The sequence below is a fragment of the Passer montanus genome, unplaced genomic scaffold (genome assembly GCF_014805655.1).
Source record: "Passer montanus isolate IOZ18808 unplaced genomic scaffold, ASM1480565v1 scaffold13, whole genome shotgun sequence".
Lineage (NCBI taxonomy): Eukaryota > Metazoa > Chordata > Aves > Passeriformes > Passeridae > Passer > Passer montanus.
Window position 1 is genome coordinate 5889820 of NW_024359832.1, and position 25460 is coordinate 5915279.

The 25460-nt window shown below is 42.3% G+C and overlaps 1 protein-coding gene across 3 annotated transcripts in view; it reads left to right on the forward strand.

Moving 5' to 3' along the window:
- The window catches only part of RBM47 (RNA binding motif protein 47), a 76395-nt gene that overhangs the window by 23141 nt on the left and 27794 nt on the right, over positions 1–25460 (forward strand). The window contains exon 1 of one of the 3 annotated variants that reach the window (XM_039699041.1): positions 10831–10954. The exons of the other annotated variants lie outside the window; for them this stretch is intronic. The gene's annotated coding sequence lies outside the window, so the exon portion shown is untranslated. Of the gene's footprint in view, positions 1–10830; positions 10955–25460 lie in introns of those variants that run through there. 3 annotated transcript variants of the gene reach the window in all.

The window sequence follows — 25460 nt, forward strand, 5'->3', positions numbered from 1 at the left end:
CTACGGCTTAGTAAGTAATTGTAAAAATTATTTAAATAAACATTCTAAAATTTAAAAATATAATAAGTAGTTTTGTTTACAAATACTTTTTAAAAAAGGGTTACTACAGGTTTTGTGCACACATGTATACAAAAAATCATGAGAATTGTGTCCAGTGTGTGCAGAGATGCATGTAGTCACAAAATGTGAGCTTTTCTGTGGCTGCAGGGAGCTAAAGCATGTTTTCACATAGGCTTTTTTTGAGATATGTACATATCTATACTGCCTGGAATACAGGCTTTTATAAAAGTTTTATAAATGGTATATGCATTATTTAAGGTTTTATATAAGTATCAATTGTTATAGAGCTTCTAGGTTTTGTTTCAGAGGGGATAAAGCAACTTATTCTTGATATTAGTCATGTTGCTTGAAGCTCTGCTGCGAAGCCCTCTGAAACAATACCTCTACCTTGACTCTAGGGGAACTGTGCTAATTTGTTTTAATGAAGAAAGCAGACTCATTAGGTTAAAAGAAGTTGTGTAAACCCATGATCTGATATCCCAGGTATGTCAGTGGGTTCTGACTGACACATGAATTTTCATGACTGAGCATGGTATTTTTCTTTAGGTTAGAAATGCAGACATTTAGCTTGGATATTCCTTCAGCATCTTATTCACAAGGCAAAAAAGGATCTTGGAGACACAGATTTCTAAAAGAATATCACCAAAATATGATAGGGCTGAAACCTCTTTTTGAGTGACTGCCATAGTCTCACCTTTTCCTTCTTCACTCAACTGGAATGAAATCAATAGAAAATTTATTTTCTAGAAACCAGCTTTCCAGGAATGTGTTCTTAATGAGGCCATGAGAATTCCTTTCACCTTCTCTGGGGCATCATTTATCTTATTTCCTTCCTTGCATATACTACTTCACATAGGTCTACAGGTGGCAAGGGAGGGATTTTAGCAGAGCTAATACAATACAACAATATTGTAATATATATATATATATATAATACTATATATATATATATATATATATATATATAACAATACAACCCCTTGCTCCATTTCCAATTATCATATAGAAGGAGCAGGGATGAAGTGAGCTTTGCTCTAACAGTAGCAATTCCTTAGTACAAGTCTGCAGTTTCAAATCCGTCTATCCTTTGCTTCTTCCCTCAGGGATACAGCATCACAGGTGAGAGATCTGCACACCAAAGAAGCACCATTTTATTTACTGTTCCTTAACAAATAAAGCAATCAGGAAGATGCTAACACCCAAAACATTGACTAACACACTGATGAGAATGAAGTTTCAACAAGACTTACTCCATTTTTGTACAAAGATCATGAAAGGCTCAGCCACACAGACTGATTCACAGTCTGGAATTTCAGGCTCATACACAGTGTGATCCCACAAGCTTATATTTATTGATGCTCTGCCTTGTTCATGTTTTTAGTGGGTTTACCACTGCAATAAAATAAAGAATTTCACTGATGATTTACTTAACCACAAGCAAATGAAATTATATTCAACCTATCAATAAAGTGACATCAGTGAGGATCAAGAAATGGGCTCAGCAACTTGGATTCAATCAATAACTGAACCATGGCATCCATGCATTATAATAACATCTAAGTGTCAAATGTACACATGAAAAATAGCAGCAAATCCAGAAGGTGCATTTTTTCCTTCCTCTGTGCTTTTATTTGTTTATTTAGATGGTCTGAGCTGCCCTCACTTGTTGTGTCAAGGAGTGACGGTGTTCCAACATGCCGTGACCTTCGTTCCCAGAGCGGCCTCTGGTGAAGAAACACCTTTGCCTTTCCCCTGATGTGCTGGGTTACACCTCAGCCCAGGAGGGTGGCAGGCACTCCCCAGCCCTGGCTGCTCTCCCAGTGTCCTCGTGGCCGTGCTGGCAGTGAATGCCGTGTGCAGGCAGGATCCCAGGAGATCAATCTGCTGTGGCAGGCTCACGGGTCCAGCCCCTGAAGCGCTGCCCCAGCCTGGAAGGGAGCATCCAGAGAGGAGTGAGGCTGCCCGAGCTCAGCTGGGAGGGCAGGCTCACATCAGCTACGTGCTGTATCTCTGAAAAGGTGCTGCATGGCAATTCTTACCTTGGCTCAAACAGGCCGTGTCTAGCAGGAGATAATCTGTTTCTTCCAATGAAGCAAGCATAAGTGACAAACAGGAAATTTTTAGCAGCCTTGGCTGGCCCCAGACAAAACACAGCAGAGCCATCGCTCTTTTTTGTGCTGGACCTGGTCTTGTTCTCTGCAGTTCTTTGCTTTTGAGAAGTCCGTGTCCCCACTGCCACCCCAAGCAATGGGTGAAGGTGTGGAAACATTTTTCATTATCTGGAGCGCTTTTCAATTTTAATAATTAAATATATGACAGCCTTCTGACTTTCCCTGTGATGAATGTTGCTTGCTGCTGGTACATTTTGTCTGGAGACAGTATTGTCCTTTACTAAGAAGAAAAATCTTTAGTGGCCAAGACACTCAGTTTCCCATCCCTACACTTTTAACCAGTATCTGACTAATGTGTGAGATCAGATAAATGGCTATCCTATCACTGAAAATGGTCACAGTAAGCTTAGTGAAACCGAGTATTATTTTTTAATTCCTGACTTTAATCATTCCAGTGTCCTTCTTCAGAGCTGACTGTATGTTGAAGGAGGTGAAAGCACCATGTGAAAAACAAGTGAGCTGGGATTCCTTCAAGGGAAAGGCTAAGGAAATGTACACCTTTAAGAGGATTTGAAAGGCCACAAGTACGTAGGTGTAACATGAAATACCAACAATCACTGCAGAATACTTCAGGATTATTTCAAACTACCAATCAAGTTTCAGTCTAGATTCAGGTGATAAATTGTAAAAAAAAAAAAAAAAAGTAATCAATCATGAAAAAACCTGCTAACAGGTTTGTAGCACTGTTTTTACAGTTTGTGTTCAGAATTTGGTATTTTGATGGTGATAAATTCAGTGACCTAGACTCTGCCTAGCAATCTTTACTAAGGCATCTTCTAAGACCTTTCTCATAATCTGGTGATGCTTGGAGCCTTGGTAATCATTAAAATACGATTCATGGTCTCCCTTCACAGTGGTCTATGATATCCATTTAGTACTCTTTGTATGTTATTTCTGAACAGCTGTTTTCATGCATTTACTCTGTTGTTTAAAAAATAGGGGGGAAAATGTAGCTTTCCATGACTGATGTGCAGTACCATAAAAATGACCCAGCTAGGGGTTCACAACACAGGCAAAATTTCCGTGATTGTCAATATCCTCATGGAACAAATGGAGTTGTGTTGAATCAAATTAAATACTTTCAGGTGTTTAAGTCCTCACTGCTTAGGGGACTATTTTGAAAACAAAAAGCCAAAGAGTGAACTCTCATCAAATTTGCAGATACAATAGATGGGAACCCTACAAGCATAAACTATTACTGGTTGTGTATGCATAGGAGTAAATGATATCTGGTTTTAGTCCATACATAGAAAAAAACCAAGTTTAAAAACATATTTTGTTTGCACATATGATGTAGTTATTGTAGAGAGGGTATCACTGGTTCTCCTAGAAGCCTTTTATATGAATATTGTTAATTAGTATGAAAATCTACTTGAGGGTATTTTCATCATACACAGGAAAAAGCTTCATCTGACATTTTTCTTCCTCAGCCGTTACCCTGTTCCTCCTCTCACCCTGGCAGCAGCCAGACCTGCCCTCCCCAGCCCTCCCTGCTGCCCTGGCAGGGCCCGTCCCAGCCCGCCCATTTCTGACCCTGCACCGCTGATTGCCAGCAAGGGTTAACAAGCTCCAGTTCCTGCAGACTGCACCCAGCACTGCCTCTCTTTCCTCCCCCTGCTCAACCACCTGTACACTGCTCCCCATTGTTTTCCTCACAGAACTTTGCATCTCGGGCTCTCTCCTGCTGCCCCAAAGATCTCTCATTTCTCAGCACAGTGACTCATTCAATGTCCCATGTCCCTGTTAGCTTTCTACCTTCTCAGCCTCACAGCTTTGCTTGACGTTTTGGAAGTGAAGCAAGACTTCACCCTGGTCACAAAAATGCTCCCTAACTGTTCAAATCCCCATAGGCAGTTTATTTTCTGATCTTCAAACCTCTGAGCTGTCATCACTTCAGTTTTCCCACCAGTCCCTCTTGAATAGTTTGCATCCTTCCAGCTTCACCACACCAGGAATTTTGTCCCTAATATCCCTTTTTAAATGTGGTCAGGCTCCGTTGCACTGTCCCCTCTGACCCTTTCCCATTTCTCTCTCTAGATGGACTCCATTTCTTCAACTTTTGAGCAGTCTGGCTTCCAGCACCCAGTGCAGTGATGCCAGATGCATGGCTTGAAAGCACACTACCCACCAATTCTTCCTTCACCCAGGGACTAGATGTCCTTTTGGTTATGTTCTTCCAGTACACTATTATTTTATCTGACTCACAGGCACATCCTTCAGAGCCATCATCTGCACATCCTGTATTTGCTACTTCCTCTTTCCAATTCAGCCCTCATTTTCTCCCTTCTCACAAGCATTACTATGTCTCGTCAGCTGTCCCTCCAAAACAATGTACTTCACTCCAGCAGCCGGGTTGCCCCATCCTATTTTTTTTCCCTTCAGAAACTGTGGATTTCCTCTTGTCTCTTCTACGCAAGAGATGCCTTCCAGCTCTATCCCACCTTCCAGCTCTATCACTCACCCTGTAAGCAGTTCCCAATAATCGTGCTCCACCTGAACCATACATCTCTTAATCTCCATTATTTTTTCTTAGCTTCCTTTCAGACAATTATGAAGTCACTCACTCTATCCTTGGCATCCTTGACTAACTCATGTTTTTGTGGTACCCCATCTACCTCCAGTTGTGTCTTAGCCATTCTGCTATTTCTAGGCAGGAAATATTTGGGTTCCACCAAAAGAGAGAAGTGAGAGGCAGACAGACACCTCTTACCAGCAGCTGATAGGAAAACCACAAAGCAAGAGGTCCACTGTGTGGGTCCAACCTTCAGATCTTCATCCCATTCCTCTACAAATGTTTTTCCTTGTGCCTTGAATTTGGTGATGAGGTGGATGTGCTGTAAAAGGCATCTGTGTACTGAAGCTTTGGGATGTTTTGGGCTGCACTGAGATAATTAAGTAAATAATAGCTTCCAAATATGTAAGTACAGCCCTCAGGAACTGGCCTCACAGAGATCCATATCAATATCTCCTCTGAGATTTTGAGTGAAGCAAATAAGAATAAAAATATTTCATTCATCATCTTGGCAGCATGTTCTGGAAAGGCTGATTCAGACCCATTCTTTTCCATTCTGCTATAAAAGCTCTGTATGTACTATCTTCTTAAGTGTTATTTTAAATTAGAAACATTATTTGTCTCCTGAGGTTCATTCAAAGCTACTAGCTGCACTTGTGGAGTCTAATGAAGGTTCTTTATGTCATCAAATGTTAGGAACAGAATTTGAGAGCAAATATTTGCCCACATTTAAAATAAGGTGCTAAGGACAGTGTAAGAAGAATGCTCAATGCTAAAATGGCTACAGGCTAGTTTCAGTTCCAATGTTAATGCCCAAAAAAGTGGAATTAAAGTATTGCTAGCAACACATGTATTATCTTTTATTAGAATAACTCTAACTTTTTAGAGATCCATATGTCCAGTCAGCTCTTACAAATAATTTTAAAACCTAATGTATCTTGACATAAGGATGGATAAAGGATAATAGATAAAAAATAAATTAATGTGATGGACCCTGCACACCAATGCCCCACAGACACTGCTACCTGCAGCCAGTGCCACTGGGATATGGCTGCCAGGGCAGCTGTGGTGGCACAGTGTTCCTGAAGGCATCTCCTCCCAGACCTGTCCATTTGCCCCTCTGCATCTGGTCTCCACAACTGGATACAGGGGTCCAGGGATAAGATAAGGACATTGTTAAATCATCCAGACCACAAATACCCCTCCCAGCTGTCCAGTTAGGATCCTGACTAAGTGAGCACCACCAAAGCCTGAGCTTCTCCCTGTTTACATTAAATTGCCACATCAGCAAATCCCAGAAGCAGCTTAGATGAGAGACTTTTGCATTAAAATCAAACCCATGGGGTATGTACATCCCTGATTGAGTTTCCCAGGTCCTTTCCTAAGAGCGACTGTGGGTGGCATCACAAAATGCAGCAATACATGTAAAAGTGGTTTAACAGCCGTGTGTTCAGAAGAAGGGAATGTTTTGAAATACTTGTCCACAGCGTGAAGTTGCCAAATCACAAGTGTAGTGTGGCCTTACAAAACAAGATAGAGTAAAAATAGGCAATACTCCCTGAAAGCTTTGGATGATAATGTTTCGTAATAGTATTTTTGAAAAAAAAAGTTACAAATAAGGGAGTGAACAAGAAAGGTGGGATATGTTGGTTTGTGTCTTGAAAAAAGACCTCTTTTTGTAGGGTGTTTTCTAGCCTGATATATTATTTTGTATCAGTGTTGCCCATTCTTTGTTAGCAGCTCTACAGAAACTGCTTGCAAATGTTCTTTCCCATCAACATTTGGTTTCTCTGTGAATCATGATCAACTTTTCTTACGTATCATGTGTATTTTGCAAGGTCTGCTCCCTCTAAGGGAATAGTGATGACTTCAACTCCTATCCAGTGAAACCACAAGCCAAACAGCTCTGGGATCAGCTAGCAGCAATGTTTCAGTTTCCTTACCACCTCTTTATCATCCAGAGGGGTATTTTGTCAAGTGCTGAGGACTCATTCTCTGATAGATGAATATCTACAGGGCATTTTGATCTGAAAGCTCAGCACAAGATACTAAATTATGGACCAAAAGGATGAGAAGGTATGGCAGGACTGTAGATCTTGCACTGCTGGCAAGTGCAGGTAGGATTTCCAAGAGCCCAGATATCCAATCAAACCCACATCTGGAGAGGTGTCCTCATGTGTGCAGCATTCAGGCCACTGTTGAAATAGTGCTCTCAATTCATACTTCAGGTCTCTGCTGTTTTACTGTGATAAAGATCTTCCACAGCTCACAGCCATTATTTCCCCCTCCCACCTGCTTTTAGCAGCAGCAGGTAGCTGCTAGTCATTCTGCTCCAGAGAGGGGGATGTAGATCCTGTCGGAGGAGATCAGTGCTCTACCTGTATTTCCTGGGGAGGTGGTTTCGACACGTTGCTTAGGGATGGGTCTAAACATATTCCTAATAGCCCCATGTGCTCAGATGCAGGTTCTTTACTGGGAATGGAAAATTTTCAAAGCCTCCGCTGTAGCCCCTCTGGATCTGCCTGTACTCTGTTCCAAAGCAAGTGTGGCCCTGCAGGATGAAATACAAATGCATGTCTTGAAAGAGAACTGGAACAAAATTAAGCCCTATTTAAGATTCACAGAAATTTCCCCTCTGTTACCTGATACCCATGTTTTAGTTTTTTCGTTTGGTCTCTGTGTTGTTAAGGTTGTTAAGAATTTGTAAGTAAATAGGTGTTTCATTGAAAGAGCTTTGTGAATTTTAGGTGCTTTCTCACTTTTAATTTCCCTATGTATTAGTTGCTCCCAAGCCAGTATGAAGTTATACGATGTCTGTATCAAATTAATGTTTGACTTTTCAGCCTGTATGCTGCCCAACCCGGCACCTCCTCCATTCGCAGTAAGCAAATATGCAAGTGTTACATTGCCCTTGAAACCTGTGCTCTGTGACAAAGGTTGCAGGCTGAAAAGAGACTGAAATGCCAAGTTTCCATGGGCCCCAGTCCCTTCTGTGAGCTGTGTGTTAATGAGAAGCCCACCCCAGAGACCTGCAAAAGCCTGGTGCAGCACACTTGGGACAGGTGGCACCAGGGCAGACCTGGCCTCCTCAGAAGCATCCACCTCTCTCTGAGCCCTGTGGAAACCTCATCTCTGAGAGAGGAAAATGTGTGAATAACAGATTGAGTTTTCTCAAGGTGATGGCTATACAGGGAAGGCTCTTTATTTATTTCTTGTGCAACAATGAAAAAAGGTTTGGTTTCTGTTGCTTTATATCAGTTAATCTACAAGGACAGGTTCAGAAGGAGGACCCATCAAATTTTTCACTGCTCTATTTGCCATGGGGGACATGATACAACTTTAGGTGTGTTGTAGTAGAGCCATCATTTTTCTGTGGCAGCTATACCTGGCAGTTACAACTGATAACTGAGTTTCTTCGAAGTTCTCTGGCCTTGGAGTGTCAATACAACACACTATTTGACTCTCTCAGGCTTGTGCCAGGCTAACATGATTTGTAGAAGTGTTAGCACTGTGGAAAATTGAGTATTTGTACAACCTTCCCATAACAGGCAGTAACCTTGTCCATGCTGCCAGGCAAACTAAATTTGGGCTGGCACCATAACCCAAGTACCAGTGTGCTGCTCTTCTACTGCCAAATCTCACCGCTGCAACCTCAGTTTTCAACTTGCCAAAGACCAGACCATGACATGGAATACAACAGTGACAAAAACTTTATCCGATGGAGATGTGTGGCCAGGTCTCCTCTAGAGTCTTCTGTGAAATGCCACTGCAGCCATGAAACATCAAACTGGCAAAAGTAAATCTTTTCACAGAAACATGGTGTTTTCCAACTAAGTTTTGTTGGGAAAATCTGAGAGATCTTGAATGGGTTCCTTATCCAAACTGAAGAGAGAAACAGCTTGGCTGGACCTTCTCCCTTGCCTATCTAGTGAACCATTGAAATCAGCATTCGTTACCAGGTAGAGCAAGACTGCCATGAGAAGTTCCTACTCCCTAAATCTGGTTAGGCAGGGTCTTAAGCCAGATAAGCTCTTTCAGATAAATCCCCTCCTTCTGCCTGGGGGTCTCAGAGTTGGTAGCCACAGCTGAGACTCCAAGGAGCTCTGTGGAATAGCAGGGTGTTCTTACTCCTACTGCAGTATCAGCAAGGCACAAAGAGGTCACCATGATGTGGCTTACAAGCCCAAGAAGCTGGCAGAAGAAGATGAGTCCCTCCCTCCCCTGCACAATTATTGCACTTTTCCTCACAGGCTGGGAGCAGATGCTGTAAAGCAGCTGGGACGGATTTTCATCCAGAGGGTGTACATACAAATTGATGTTGGGAATTCATGAGGCTCATGCAAAAGATATTGATCAGTCTTGCAGGTTGTCCTACAGCAGCAGGATTGTGTCTAGCAGCTGCAGGGAAGTCCACATGCCTTTTCTAATCATGGCAGCATCCTGCCCATTCCCAGTAAAGAACCATCCTAGCAGGCAGTCACAGGCTGCTGCCATGAGACATTCATAGAGAATGCATGAGACATTCTCCTTCTGCCTCTCCTTTTCCAGGCAAAAGGGGAGGGGAGGTGAATGCAGACTGGCAAGAGGGAGCAACACACCTGAAAACACACAGAGCAAATGGACCTTGGAGAGCTGAGCAGACTTTTGTGTGCTGGGCACACTGGACATCTGGTCTAGGCTGTAGCCACAGGGCTTGTGTTACTGCAGCAAGTGGCCATGCATCAGCCCCTGCAGGTTTGCCCTGGGCTCTGGGCAGTCCTGGCTCAGGGAAAGCACTCCTGATTCCAGTGACACATCTGGTCAAGTCAAGCCACAACCTATTGCTGAAGCAATGGTGTCACATGTGTGTGCAAGCTGTTGAGCTGGATGGAGCTGTGCTGCTGGCCACCTGTGAATACACACACAGCAGTGCACCCAGCAGGCAAAGAGTGCCTCTCCAACATGACTGGACTCAGCTGGTGTCCTTCCACCCAGCATCCCTGGGTATGGACATCCCCTACCCCTTTGCAAGGCTGTACAAGATCTGGATCCACAGCAACCCCATCACATGGACCCCATTACAGTGATCATTGTTGCACCATGTGGCAGGTCTTAGCAGCTAATCTGACTAGCTGGAGCAGCTATGATGTAGATTTTCTCCTTAAACATGTACATTAAAATACATACTGTTTAGGCTGGTGATCCAAATGAGATGAAATTAATTGCTCTTCCCCAAACCAGGATTGAAATCTCGCAACAGACAAGGCAATATCACAAAACCAGAGCATATAACGTAGCCTTGATTTTCCCATTGTTCCTCCATGAGCAAACACCTCTGTATACCAGGTCCAGAAAATATCTCCCATGTTGGGGACAGCCACTCCATGTTGAGTCCCAGCCTCTGGGTGCTTCGCAAGTTCAGCAGCTGCCCTTTCCTCCTCAGGGAGCAGCAGTGTCACCTTATCAGCACTGCTCAGTTGCCAGCCCATTTCATCTGCCCTCTGTAATTGTTAACTTCCTGAGAACAGGAAACCTCTGTTTAGCACAGGTAGGGCTTTAACTCTGAGGCATTCCTGAAAAGCCAAGACACAGGAGTAGAGCGAGGTGTTGCAGATTGTTTTGGCCATTTCTCTCCCCTCTCTTGGTGTTTAGGCTCCCTTTGCATTATTTTATCGTGCGGTTCTGGTCTTTTTGTTATAATTTTGGAGTCTTAGCTGCTATTTGTCTGAGTGCTGTCTCATACAAAAGATTTACTTGGAAATTTATGTACTCCCACAAATTAAGCATTCACTCAGCCCTCAGCAAGGCACGCCTAGGCTTGCCTGCAACCTTAGAACAATACACAGAAAGGTTATCATGACTTACCTGCCACAAATTATCTATTAATAGCACCGCTTATGTACCTTTTTTTTTTTACCCTTCATGACATGCTTTTCCCAGATCTCCCTCTTAGCAAGTTTTCACTTTCTTGAGTGCTTTGTTTTCCCTGTGGAGAGCAGGGCAGGTAGAAGAGGAGCAACCTTTCCAGCACTGGCTCTGCCCCCGTGGCCCCGGCACTGCCTTCTCGCACAGATGTTTGCCAGGAGGGTGGGACACGGGCTGTTCACAGCCTGGTAAAACATTGACCAGCGCGGGCAGCCGAGCTGCTGGAAGCACAGGGCTGCCCAGGCAGGCAGGCAGCGAGAGCCCAGCGGTAGCCAGTGCCCACGGGAACTCAGCAGCTTCTCCCCAGGTACCGTTTTCCACTTTCATTTTCCCAGCCTTGAAAGGCAGAGGGGCAATGGTGCTGGGTTATAGGGTTTGCCAAAGCTTGTCTCCCTGGAAGTAGTGAGGGGAGTTAGCCTTGTTATTTTGCTGTTTGCTTTTATCAACTTTTAGCTGGCTGAATGGTGTCCTCTAGAGCATGGGCTGATTAACTAGTTGTTTGGATTTTGTTGTATCTTCAAATAAACAAAATGAGTGCATTTGAAAATGTCGTTGTCTTCTAATAAAACTCAAACCTGACTTCTGCTCTTCTTCTAACTGAAGAGTAGGAATAATAGTCAGAGCTTTTAATGAAAATGTGTAATCCAATTATTGCAACAGGAACGTGGGTAGTGACTCATGCTGAAAAATACTTGCTGATTTTTGACCGAGCTTTGCAAAAATAGGCAAAGTGACTAATTTTTTCAAGATTATTTCCATGTTCCTTGGAACATGGACACTAGAAACAGAAAAAATGCCAGGATTTAAGTTCCTGGTATGCATATGCCACTCAGAGAGGTTTAGATGAATAGATTCAAATAATTGTTTTAATTTTGCTCAGTGACTGAAAGTTTCTGCCAGGCAGTGGAAACTGACCCATTCATGCAGGAGCCATCCTCCATGTGTGCTTTGCTGATCTGGATGTGTCTTCAAAAAAGTATATATCGTGACTCCTCAGAAATTACTTTTTACACCCCAGGCAACTGTCAAATAATCCTGAAGAGGGCTCAGTGTGAAGTGAATGACATGTTGTCTGTATTCATTATTTAATATCGGTGTGTTTTGTGTGCTAAACAAAATGCAAGAGATTTTTTTTTAAATAGCCTGTTGCTTCCAGTTTATCAGTGTCTGGCCCTGGCTGTGCTTGCTTCATGTTTAGATCCTCCCTGACATGACAGAGATTTTTCTTGATGTGTTTGCTCACTGTGCTTGCACACTACATGATATTTATGCTCAGTACTTGCTCTGTGGTGTAAAGTTGCAATGGAGTGTGGTAACTCATTTACTTTCTTAAAAATAGTATGCGTGGCTCCAACTCTTAGCAGTACTAAAACTCCTTGAGAAGAGTGCAAGGAAAGGTTGCTGGAGAACAAAACAAGTGGATTCCCACAAAATGCTGCTTTAAAGGACTTTGGCTAAATATGATTCAATAAATTTTTTGGTGAAGGCTGCATGATAGTTTCAGTCTGTTGGTGAATTTGTAGACATAAAGCATGATATGATTAAAACCTGTGATTTTCATCTGTGTCATAGTGTTGTGGGATTCTTGCCCTCTCTTCCTAGGAACAGTATTTGATAGTAAATTTGGACTGATGTAAAAGTTTCTTTTGCAGTAACAAAAAAAAAAGTGGTAAAATCTTATCTGACAGTTCACAGACAGGATCTGTTCAGTCTTTAAGTCCTGTTTGAAACAACATTCAGGATAAGGGAGCCATGACAATCTGTAAATTATGAACAATTTAAATAGTTTCAGTAAATAGTAACATATCAACGCATGCTAAAATGAAGCAAACCGGTTTCATCCCCTGTGCTTGATTTTCAGCACAGCTGTTTACCGAGTTTCAGTTGGTTGAACCTGTGTACATAGACTGAAAGGATCAGGGCTGCACAGGGATCACAAGGACAATCTGGTCTACAAAACCTTCTGGATATACAAGGTGAAAAAGACTGAGACTGGTGCTTAGACTGGGCTAGTTGTAGAGTTGCTAGTTAAAAACAACTCTCTCCTCACCCTTGAAGGCAGTTCCTGCGACACAGGCATTAACGCTAAACCTGTATGAAATAAAATGTCCTGGATCTCACAAAGTTCACATATGATGCTATTTTAAATTTCTAATTTATATTTGAACCAGAAATTGCCATGTTGAAGGGGTATATTAAGTGGAAATGATCTCTTCAGATACTTTGGGAGTGATGCTCCCAATGTAAGGGCCAGATATTTGAATGGCAAAAAAAGAAACCCTGCCTAACAAAAACCCCCATGCACCCAGGGTTGCAGAATGGGCATTGCAAAACTCTGCTGTCTCCTCCCGGAAAGTGTCAGGATTTCCCAGCTTGCCCATGCTTGCCAGGCCCCACAAGGTGAGCAGTGCCCCTTCGGAGGCTGGGACAGCCTCAGCCCCTGCTCTCTGTGGGTGAGTGACAGGGCTGTCCCTGGAGGATGCCAAGAGGAGCATCCAGGCCTGTTTTCAGTGACCTCCTGCACTCGAGTGCTCGTTCTGGTGGCTTACATTTGCTTACTGTACTTGTTTGTGTAGCAGCTACCACACCACTGGTGAGATTCCCCCTTACAAAGATGTTGACAACAAATCACCCGGATCAGATAGGTAACTTGTGTCTTGCTGTGCTGAACCTCTTTGTTTAAGAGCCCACCCCAAATGAGAACTTTGTAGTTACTTTTTTTCTCCCTGACTGCCACATGGCAGCTGATTATGGCCATGGCAGATGCTTGGGCTTGGGGCAGAAGAGCAAGAGCTCTGCAGTCCGGCAGAAGACTCATTCCTTCTATAAAGAAAAGCTACTGACTTCCTAAATGTTGGACAATCTTCTCTATAGAAGTCTACACGTACATGACCCACACAATCAGAAAAACCTCTTTGTGTCACTTTGGGAGCAATTTAAAACGCTGGCATTCCAGTAGTTTATTTCCTTAAGGCAGAAGTGTAAATCTTACCGGGGGACACTCTCTTTTATAGGACTGAGTTTTCTGAGGGAAGCTATTTATTTTTTCAGAACCAATTGAAGAAGCATATTTTGAGACAATAAGCTGACATTCCTCTCTCTGTTGCAGTGAATGAAATTATCAGGTAAAATGCAAACATTAAAAGACAGTGATTAGATACAAGCAAACTTACTTTTGACATTTCTAGCTGAGCAGAAGTACTAGTGATGCTTGATGAAAACCCCAGCTTTTCAATTTTGCTAAAATAACACAAAGTTAACTATGAATTGCAGCTGAATGTGAAATACAATTTCCATAAAATGAAGTAACTTTAATTATTGCAATTACAAAAATTATTTTGTGCTGCATGCATGTATATGTGGTTCCCAATGGTGCCAAAGAGAAATGAGTGCTTAGATCTTGATTTAGTTTTTCCTTCTTTGCAATGTGTGCTTTCAGTGATATTTCTTTATGCAATTTTTGCTTCCTGTAATAACTTTCAGAACTTTTATTTCCTCACAAGTCAGATGTTGCACAGATCAGAGTGCAGTACATAGTTGATGATTAAGCATATCTACCCAAATGAATGGCAGTTCTTCCTTTCCCTCTCTGGTGCTGGGCCTCAATGGTTCCCTGTAATTCCAGCATTAAACAACTGTCAATATCAAACACCGTTTGCTTGCACATTAGAAGGCAGAAGTAATAACAAATAATTCTGCATAGATGTTTTTAATGGCTGAACTAAACCAAGGCTTACATCTCATAGCACAGTATTCTGACTCCCTGCAACCTCCAGGATATAAGGGTGAAAAGCAAAAAGACACTGAGCAAAAGTGCCATAGTGCCATTGAACCTTTGTATTTTGAAAAAAAACAACTTTGAGAGGTCATTAGATTGTATCTCTTGCATCTAATGAGTATTTGGCTTAAAAATAAAAACACATTGTTCAAACCAAATCTTTTTTTGGTTTCTGAGCGAAGAGCCAGCCTCTACCAAGTTCTCATCCCTTTTGAAGAATTGCAGAAAACAATCATTATTCCAGTCTTTCCTACATCCTGCAAGGATATTATCAGACAAAATGCTGTGGTACTATAGCAGTTTTTAATGGTCTCCAGAAAATTGCACATCTTGCTGTTATCTTCTTTCCTTTGGGAAATCTCTATTACTGTGACTGGAAACAGTCCCCACAACAGCCTTAAACAAACTGTTAGCTGGGATCATGCTAAGCTTTACTGAACAGAATACTTTCACCTGAAAAATTTGGGATGCTTTAAAAGGAACACTGCTATGTAAAAATTCTGTAATGCACAGAAACAGCTTTTGCCACCCTCGTTTATGGCACTTTTGTTCATGCTTCTCCAAGTCACAGCCACTCTATCACAAAGCTCTTCCTTGAGTGGTTCCCAGAAATGATCAAACCACACCTGTAGTTAGCTCTGTATGGGCAGACAACTTTATAAATCTGAAACTAAGGACTTGACAATAGAAAATTTGTGGATAGGCATCTTCAGGATGAATTTAGCAGGATTACTTGGTCCATTGGTGTTAATCAATGGGAATAATAGATAAAATCTTGATTCTGCAAACCCTCCTCTATCTGGTAGCAGGTTTATACCTGTTAACTTTATCCTGGGAACCGACATTGCAATTACATCCTACATGCTGAAGGGACTGTGCTCATGAGTAAATCTGAAAGGGCAAAGCATGCCTGGATCATTATATGGATGTAACATCAAGGATAGCTCTGAATGGATTGCCAGCAAAAACAGGCTGTATTACTAAAAAATTAGTAGGATGTGCCTATGGACCCCATTCTGTATATTCCTATATTTTCATCTACTCAACATTTTATTACAACTTCTTGTCAATCAGTACAGAAGTGCAAAGCTTAGGTCTGTGTGAGCAGTCAGGTGGGACTCTCTCATCAGAGGTGACACTGTTTGAAATTGAGTAATGCTGTCATTATCATACCACAGTCCCTGCAAAACCAAAATCATAGGGGAGAGTGGGAAATTATCAAGTACATCTATTTAAACGAGCACCACTGATCGTGGAGATCTCTGTGGAGAGGACTTGATATGGTGGTGGGCATGGGGGAACCCTGCTGCTCTTGGCTGAGAGAAGGATGAAAGGCAGGAAAAGGGCTCTGGACACCTGGTATATCAGGACAACATTGAGAAAAATTCCATGGAAGGGAGCAATGCCACAGAAACAAGCAGGTAGAATGGTGGGAGAAGGGAGTGGGGGAGCAGTACGATGGGCTGATGAGCAGCTGCCTGGACTTCAGAAGAGCTGCCTGTTTCAGAGGTGCATCACACCCCACAGCAGAAAGGTGTCATTTGGCTGGAAATCCAAGACTAGAGTGCTGAAGGCCTAAACAAGCCTGTCTTCCTGACAACAGCCAACAGGCTCCTCCTTTCCACAATCCAGAGATAAGGGGAATGGTCAGTACATCCAGTGCAAATCTATTTTGACAGGCTCAACAGGCTACAGTCCTCTTCCTCAAAGCCCCGATGGGGTTTCACCCTGAACAAAAGCCAGCAAAAGTCACCCTCCTGATCCATTTTGTGTTGAGCAGTTGCTCCAATGAGGCTGAAGAAAATTTCTTTCTGATCAGCCAGAGTGAAAACCACTACTGTGATTCTGTACTACCACCATAATAACAGATAGCCCACATTAAAGCTAGAGTCATGCACAGCTGTTGAATATAGTACTGTTCTATATGCTAAGTTTTTCACTTGAGGAGTACTGTATTTTGTGCTGCAGAATATTTTGATGTAAATGGGAAGTTAGTGTTGATGTTGGATACAATGCTATGACTCACTAACTGGAATAATGTACATGTCTGCAACTGAGCATTTTTCAAAGTGGCTGCTTTCTGCACAGGTGTAAAGGACATGTTTCAATGAAGAATGTGTTTCCTTTTAGTTCATCTTAAAAATTGCAAATGGAAAGGTGAGCAACCTTCTGTAAATAGAAAGAGGATTCTTTTACACTTCATGATGACATATCTTCCTGACAGAAGAAAAGAGGGAAGGCATGAAAATTAAATCCGGTTAAGGCATTTCAATTTATGTTTATTCAACACTGTAGGCTCAGCTCTGCTCTTCATTTGCATTTAAACAAGGAAGTTTCAATAAAGGAATTGTTGAATTACTTGGGAGTGTCTTTAGGGCAGTGTGAATAGACAGTGAAACTCTTCTGTTCATTAACCATGGTGGTAGGAAGTTCACTGAGACTTCTGGCTACAATCTGGGAGATGCAGGGAGGATCCACCCCCAACAGCACATGTGTAGTTTTAGACACAGCATAATTTTGTTAATGTGATGAAATTTATACTGTTTGCACTTGCTTAGATATTTCACTGCATCAGGAGTCTAATTAGAGCTTTGTTTTGTGGAAAACTAAAGAACTAGGTTAAAAACAGGCCAAGAAGGAATTATTCCAAAAACATGCATAATAATCATTCCTAGTCAAATTTTAGGATTTCTGATGGACAGTAGCAAAACTGGTAAACTCATGCTTTCATGAATCCTTCCCTCTCTTTCCTTATGGTGATAAGCAGTCTTCTTAAACTTCTACCTGATTAAGTAAAGAAACTCTGTGCTAGCACCACATAAAAGAACTTCATGGTGCAGATCTCCATTTGCCCTGGGTATGTGGGACACTCCACTGACCTCACTAGACTTTGTGTCCAGAGTCCATGATTGCTCTCCTTGGAAAGTTATTAACTGGCACTTAATTTTACAATGGTGCTGAACTTTGAGGCCTGATTGTTTTGTTCTTGAATATACCATAAAGGTACATTAAACAAAAAAAGGGGGGCAGGGGGGACGGGGGCAGGAAGGTTATTTTCAAGAGGTCAGATTTTTACAGATTTTTTAGTAAGTAAATTTTTGGAATAGAGTTGTGCTAACAGGCCAGGCTGTGGGAGATAGAATCCATGTTTTGTTGTTTGGGTTTTTGTTGTTTTCTTTTTTTTTTTCTCATGCTTCTCCAATCCAGTTCCAGGGATTTTGCTGTTTTGTTTAAACACAGGTTTTCCAGAGTTGAAATTATGTAAATTACTTAATGTTAATGTTTTGGGGTTGTTTTTGTGAGTGAACTGCAATCAATTTAAAAAAGGGTTATTCTGTCTTGTAGATTAGTTTCTGTGTCAAGACAGCAGGCACTGGAAACCTCTCTGGTTTGTGTCCTTCAGGCTGTTAGCAAGTAATATCTGTGAGTTTGTGTAAGAGGGGCATATGCAAGGACCTAACAAACAGATGTGCAAGCAAGTCCCTCTGCTCCTCCTCTTTAATCCCTCTGATCACTTTGACTCTGGAAGACAGTTGATATTCAGTATTCCTACATCTGCAGGTGAAGTTTTGGTGTTAGAGATTATGAATTAGAATTCCTGACAGAAAAACGATTGCACATAGTTCAGTGACAGGCATTTGACCATTGCAGGTCTAACTTTTGCCTGACCAAAAAAAGAAAAAAAAAAAAAGAAAAAAAAAATCCCACTATTTTTTTTAATTAAGCAACTTAACAAATATTAAATATTTTTAGATTTAAGAGCAGCTTTTTGACACCTCAGATTAGCATATTACATCGGTTGTTTTCTTACATGCAATAGATTTTCCTGTTTGCTTATAAAAATATCTGGGACTGGCAGTTTTTAGTCATATAGTTAACTCATAGTGTCTATAAGTCTCCTGTCAGCTCTGTCAGGAACAGATCAAAAGGGTCAACTATTTGGGTTTTGCTGGGGGCTTTTTGGAAAATTAATGGGAGACTGAGTAAAGAGACTAGGAGGTGTTTTTTTATGAAAACCATCACCAGAACAAATGTACCCATCTGAATCATCTCTTCCGCTTTCAAATAGGATTTATTTCTGGTTCCTGAACACGATCTACTTCTTATTTATTCTCCTGGCTGCTCATGTGAAAAAGAACAGACACAAATACCAGGAAGATGGGACCCCTTCCCCAGCCATAAAAGCAAGGAAAGTTCACAGGAAAGGACAGGAGAGCTGCAGCCCAGGTCACAGTCCCAGCTGTCCAGAGGGCATGTGCAGGGTGACTCCCTACCCTGGCCCAGATAGGTCCAGTGGAGACAGAGCAGTTTTGCCTTGCTGAGGAGGACACAGAGCACAACCATGATAGATGTTGACTGGGCAGGTACTGAAGGGGGAAGCATTCAACCCTTTGCAGCTTCTCAGATTATTATACAGCAATTAAAATAGCTCCCCCCATGTAAAAGCATGCCATCAGATAACAGGACACTCTGACTCATTAAATGGACCTTTGCTAAAATTGTTTCTGGAGTGTTCCAGTTTCTTGCTTGGGTCATGAAGTTAAATCATTGCTTGCACTCAAGTTCTATGAGCCAACTCACTGCTTGAATAGACCCATAAACACAGCTGTGCTGGCGGCTACTTTTTAAAAGGTTTTCTCCAAGCATTGGGCTTGACTTTTAAAAATAGCCTGTTTCTTTTGCACAGCCTCTCATCTTCAAAGCATGACCTCCTTGCTGAAATCTGGTTGTGAAATACGACTTTCCCATTCACCTGCTAGCAGTGGGATGCTTTCTGTGCAAGTTGGGTGTAATGGCACAGTATTTCATTCCTCTTTGGTGATTTAAGGCTGTCAGCAGCAGGCTGTGCCATGACGTGCCTCTCTCTCCTCTGCTTGCCTGCCTCTTCCCAGGAGAAGATGCCATTTCCATTTGTATGAGGTTTTTTTAACCATTTGCACTGCAAATGTCTATGAGAGGGGGGCAGACATAGCAACATTTGCATTATCCTCTAACTGGTCCAATGCTAGATGCAAGTTTCTGCACATTTATAAATGAAGTAACCTTTTAGTTATAGGCCCACATTTCATACAATTACTCCACTTCTGAGAAACCAAAAGGAAAATAAATTTTGCCTCACCTGACCTCAGGGTAGGTTTTTCCTGGCAGGTTTCAGTAGAATCACAGAAAGTCATTTGGAGGTATGACACCAAATATGTGCAACTTGCACCTCAGACTTCCAAATTTATTTTGCCTGCTAGATATTGCTTTTGTATAGAGTAATTTTTGTAACCAGCAGTTTTCACTTACATTTACTAACTATGTTGTGTTGCTTAAGGAAAATAAAAGTAGTAGCAGACAGTTTACTAATTTAAATTAATATGAATGTATTATTTGTATCAGAAGCTGGGGGTGGCCTGCTAACCTCTCTGGAGCAGGCTGGCTCATCCATATAACAAGTAACCCATGTCTTCTCTAGTACATGTGGTGACCCTCCTAGTTCTAAGGCATAATTATAATTTGACCAGAGCATAGGGTTACACAGGATCACCTGGGGGTGCAACAACCGTCTCAGAAGATTCTGCTGCCTCAGCCCAGGCAGCCGTTCCTGGCACAAGCTGACCCATTGTGTCTGTCCCTGGAGCCACATTTTGACTTTGGTCAGGAAGAATTGGCTGATTCTCTCTAAAAGAGGACCTAAAAGAGAGCAGAGGGGTTCATTGGCTGAGAACGGACAGGACACATGTACCATGCCCTGCTGTCTCACAGGTCAAGTGGAGGTGCTGCACGGGCAGTGGGCAAGTCCTTCCTTCACCAGGAATCTCCTCCTAGGAGTAAAAGTGATCCTTGTTCAGAAGGGAGTTTCTGCAGCTCTTCCTCAAGATATGGAAGCTAAAGTCCAGGTAGTGTGCTTATGTTATGACCTGTTGAGAATTTTTTTTAAGCAAAACACAATTTCGATGGAGAACATACATGATTAGAACTAAAAATATCCTTTTAAGAATTAAGTTTCTATTGAACTTTCATGTCCAGAATGTAATTTATGGGTCAAACCAAGAGAAAGAATTGCTGCAAAGCAGGGCAGAGAATCTGAGTTGTGAAATACCAGCAGTAATGCAACGTATTCCTTTTCCCCATGCCACATCTGCAGATGTTGATTCCTTTTTCTGAGCTAAGAACTGACAACGAGTTTTAGAAAACATCATGCTTGACAGGCACTTAGAGAAAGTCCTAACAGGTTTTGCTGCTATCAAAAATTTGCCCTGCTTTCACGCTTTGATAATCCCAGTCTAAATGTGTAATTATGTTCATTCTGGCTGTGCAGCCGAGGAAGCATTGACTTCCCTGTTCTGATGAGAAACAAGAGCATTGTTTGATATTAAACAGTATGTTGTTTTGGTGCTTTTGCCGCTTTTGAGTGTAAGGGCATCAGAAACAAAGCCCTGCAATGGGATAAGAAACAAACTGTGTTTTCCCTTTGCTGAAATGAAGGCACAGAAACGTGCAGTATATTTGCTGTCAGAGGTTTCCAAACCAACAGGCAATGGGATTGTTCCCTTATACACCCTTATCTGAAGATATCCTCTACTCTTCAGATTTCTACCTGTCCTCGTTGTTTCTTCCTTGTTTCATTATAAGGTCAGCTCTTCTGGAATATGTTTCTTTAAGTCTAGGTTAATTTAAAAATTATGCCTAATGAAATAAAGTACAGCATAGTCTCAGAAAATTTATTTTTACTCAAGGTTAGAATGTTACTGTGTACTTTTTTCGATAAAGTTTCTGTGACCTGGGCAATATGTGAGTGATTTAAATTTGTGTTTGAAAGACAGAACTGGATTTTTATATGTTGCTGTTTTAAGACATGAGTAATTAAAGTCAGACCTCCCAAGCCCAGTTTCTAGGCACCCATACAGTCTTCAAAGGCTCTTGAGCATGCTTAGTTCCTACTTATCTCAGTGTGTATTTGACAGACAGGGACTGGAGGATTTAAAATCATTATAGCTGGCTGATCTATGACTAACACAACTTATTAAGTCTGCTTTTCTACAATACCACTGTAGAATGACAGAGCAATTCCAGCTTTAGTCCAGGTTCCCAGCAATTCCCATCCTCCCAGCCTGTCCCCTTTGCCCCTCCCTGCACCGTGTCCTGCAGGCTGTGTGGCTGCTGAGGCCATGGGTGCCAGCACCTGCACCTTGTACAACCCTGCTTCCCCAAACACCACTGGGGAAAAGCTCAGCTCTGACTGCTTCTCCCTCAGCTTCATAGAAATGTAATCTCAGAGTTAGTCCTGGCTTTTCCAAGGCTGCATGAACTGCCTGAGACTTCTCCCCACCCACAAGCGGCTTGACTGCACGTGGTGAGAGAGCCACAGGTGGGAATGTGGAGATGAAAGACTGCAAGTCATGAGTTTGCAGGCCCTGCAGGGACAGGGTGTGAGACCATTTTTAAGAAACCAGGATGGGGGCACCACACATTCAGGAAAACCAGGAAGAGCATGCAAGTGTTAGGATGTGCAAACAGGGAAATTAACTCAGACAAAGACAATGAGTCTATTATTGCCTGTTTGCGCAGTCACAGCAGCAAACGTTGTTTGTCTTCTGTGCCGGAATGCACTCCCTCCTCTTCCAAATTTTACAGTAGTTTCCATGTGTGTGTTTTCAGTGTCACAGCAGCTTTACTGCTAGAGCACCTGCCATAAGCCAGAGTGGCTTTAGCCTTTTAGCCATGAACTACGGCTGGACTTTGTTCGCTTTGACGTGCTAACCTTTGGCCAGCTGAAGCAGGAGAGAAGCTGGCTGCTCTCGGCGAAACACGTTCACAGTGTACCCAGGGAGGAACCTTTTGTAAAATGCCCTTTAATCAGTTCCAGTCATTGTTAGGGGTTGTAATGATTTAGGTTTCGCTGATAGTTTCAGTAAAAGAGCATCTGAAAGCACGAGGTCTGTCCTGCTGCTTCTCTGCGACCTCCAAAGTCCCTGGCTGAGGTCTTGAAGCAGTGGATGGCCAGGTGCTGGGCACACCCTATTGATGGAGGTACCAGCTGTGTGACAGCTTAGTAGGGCATGAACCTCCTTCTGGCAGCCAGCTGAGGAACGACCTGTAGGTTTCTCACCATAACCAATGGCAGTATTGTGGTTGTGGTTATATTTCCTATGGTGTTTAGAAGGGGTCCAGGTTGTGTCAAAGGGAGCCTGGACCATGAGAGACCTGTTTTGGTCTCTTGGGAAGTAGTAGATGCCCTAAAACACAGTGTCCATTGAGGAGGTGGTTATGGAAAATCTTGTTTCAGAAATCTGTCTCCTTAGCTACTAAATGCAAGAGACTATCTTATGCTTTAGATAGGAAAGTTGATCCTTTTGTGAAGCTGCCTGTGCTCTGAGCATGACTGAGAATCCCTGGTAGAAACAGGCAGTCATTGTGGAGGCTCCTGTTCTTCCAGGTCACCAGTGCCACAGCATGTACAGCAACCCCCATGCTGTGCTCCCCAAGTGCTCTTTTAGTGTTATGTTTCATCTTCTAAGGTGACCAATAACAGACCAAAAGTAACATTTTCCCGTGTATAAAATGGTCTTTTCTGGAGTAAATACACAAAGACAAATATTACATTTTTTCCTCTCTGAAATGATACAGTTCAGTAACTGCATAAAGAAATTACTTTTCTTTTGTTGACATCATCAAGGCAATTTTAATCTGCTTAGATTTCATTTCTAGCAATAACTGTTCCCAAAATAATTGAGTTTCCAAAGAAAAACTGTTTAAAGCCTCAGAATAAGCTTACTACTCTTCATTGGTCTTGTGGTACATCTTCAGAAAATAATTTTCCTTCACTTTTCAAAGGCCAGAGATTAGAACAAGGCAAACCTCACCACCTGATTGCTTTATTTGCTTTTTCTGGAATGTACTCTCTTTTACATGCCACCAGTTTCATACCATGAAACATATGAGAAGTCAAATTAAAGTCCTGATGTGACATAGTTCATGTCAAGCATGATGATGTGGCACCAAGCACATGCCACCAGTTCATGAAACACATGAGAAGTCAAATTAAAATCCTGATGTGACATAGTTCATGTCAAGCATGATGATGTGGCACCAAGAGTGTATTGGCTTCATTCAAAGAAACTTAATACACCAACAAGATTTCAACCACCTCTTCATATACGCCCCTCAATATAAACAGAACAAATACTTTCTCCTACAGATAGAAAATTCAGACCTCAGAGGTGATGTGAAAATCTAAGTATTTGGATAGATGACAACCTGGTGGTTGCCACATCAATCAACCAGTGTGCTAGATAGCAATATATTACATATTCATATTCAGACATTCTGTCCTAATCTTGTGGAATACTCATGGGTGAGGCAGCAGGAAGGACAATGTCCTCATGCATAAGTCTCTGCCTACCTCCTTTGGTTCTCTGAAGACAGCGCACAGCCCTACAAAGGTCACATTTCAACCATTTTAGCTTGCATGCAGGCTGTTGCAGCTCCTCTCTGGATGTTTGGCAAAATGGTTACTTTGAAGATGTGACCTATACATATTCCCACCAATTAACTGTGCTTCCTTTAGGAGTGAGTTTACCTGGCTTATTTTTAGGAAAGGCAAAGTCACTGACCTTTTTAAGTTCCTGAGAAGATTTTAATTTTTTTTTTTCCAAAGAAAGGGAATATCACTGCATACTGACTGCCATTTGTCACTCATTTAACACAGACAAGCTGCAATTTCCTGCTTAATTGCAGATTCATCCTTGCAAACAGCTCATATCTCAGATGCGTGGTGAGCATTATTTCAGCCCCACAGCAGAACAGTTGATCACATGGGTTATATCTCTGCTAACAAATAAAACATGATGGAGTATCTTCCCTGAACCCAAAGACAGCACAGCAGACAACCTTTTAGATGAAGCCTTCTCCTTCCCCATCAAAACAAGGTGGCCTCAACCACAGGGCCTAGCTTGGGCAGTCCAAGTGTCTACATCCACCCTGCAGAAGAGATGAAATCTGAGAAAGAAACACAGCGGAGCTGAGAGTGCAGATACTGCTCAGAACAACTCATTTTGTGGCTCCAGCCCCTCCTTCAACCAAAGTAAAAGTATCTCCCTTGTTTCATGTAGCTTCCGAGTTTGAACTTAAGGGTTTAGTTACTGCCAGTTTGGAAATGTCCTCTTGAAAATACAAACCTTCTCTTAGAGATAGGAAGTGTGGGACTTAGATTCTTCCTGAATGAGACATATCTCCTGCTTTTGGTTTGTCAATGCCTCAAGAGTGGCAGATCCTAGGTCATTGTAGAGATATTTTCTTTACTGAGAAAGGAAAAGATCAATTTGGCTATTGGATTTAATAATTACTGCCATTCAGACCATTCTTTTTACTCCTAGATACTTCAGCTATTATGGTCCTTGAAATCACAGACACTTTGCCTGATTTATCTTGTCAAATATCTGTTGAGGTTATGTCACCAGCACTCTGAGAGTTTTCTTTGAGACAGAAGCATTTTATAGCAGAAGTGTAGTTCTGTAAAAAAATCACCTCACTGTGGTTATTGAGAGCTGCCCATTAACACAGCCTTTGAGCACTTTCAAGTTTTGTTAGACTGGCTCTACCCCACAGGGTGACCTGGGCACCTCTGGCAGTCAGGGGCTGATGCCTGAGAGTCCCACACCAGCAGTGAGCCCTGGCCCAGGTGCAGCTGCAGAGGTGGAAGTGCCCTTTTACTATTTAAGCACGTTTCGTTAAGGTGAGCATTTTTACCACAAGGTTGCAAAGTTTGTGTCGAGAGTTGCTTATGTTACACTTCTGTTTGTGCGCCATGCATGTGGCTGGCTATAGGTGTAGCTCTAGGACTTGCCTGTGCTGTAGATGATGTTTGGTGGGAATAACAGGCAAATCCACCCTGTTTCCTACACTGCAGAAGCACACCTCAGACTGGCACCACAGCTCGAGTCACCCCAAAAGAGTGGCTCAGGAACAGCACGCCTGCAGCTCATTTCTGGTACAGTGGTGGCTGCAGAGAAGAAAGCTCAGCTGGGGACAGGTTTGCAGTCCCAGCCCT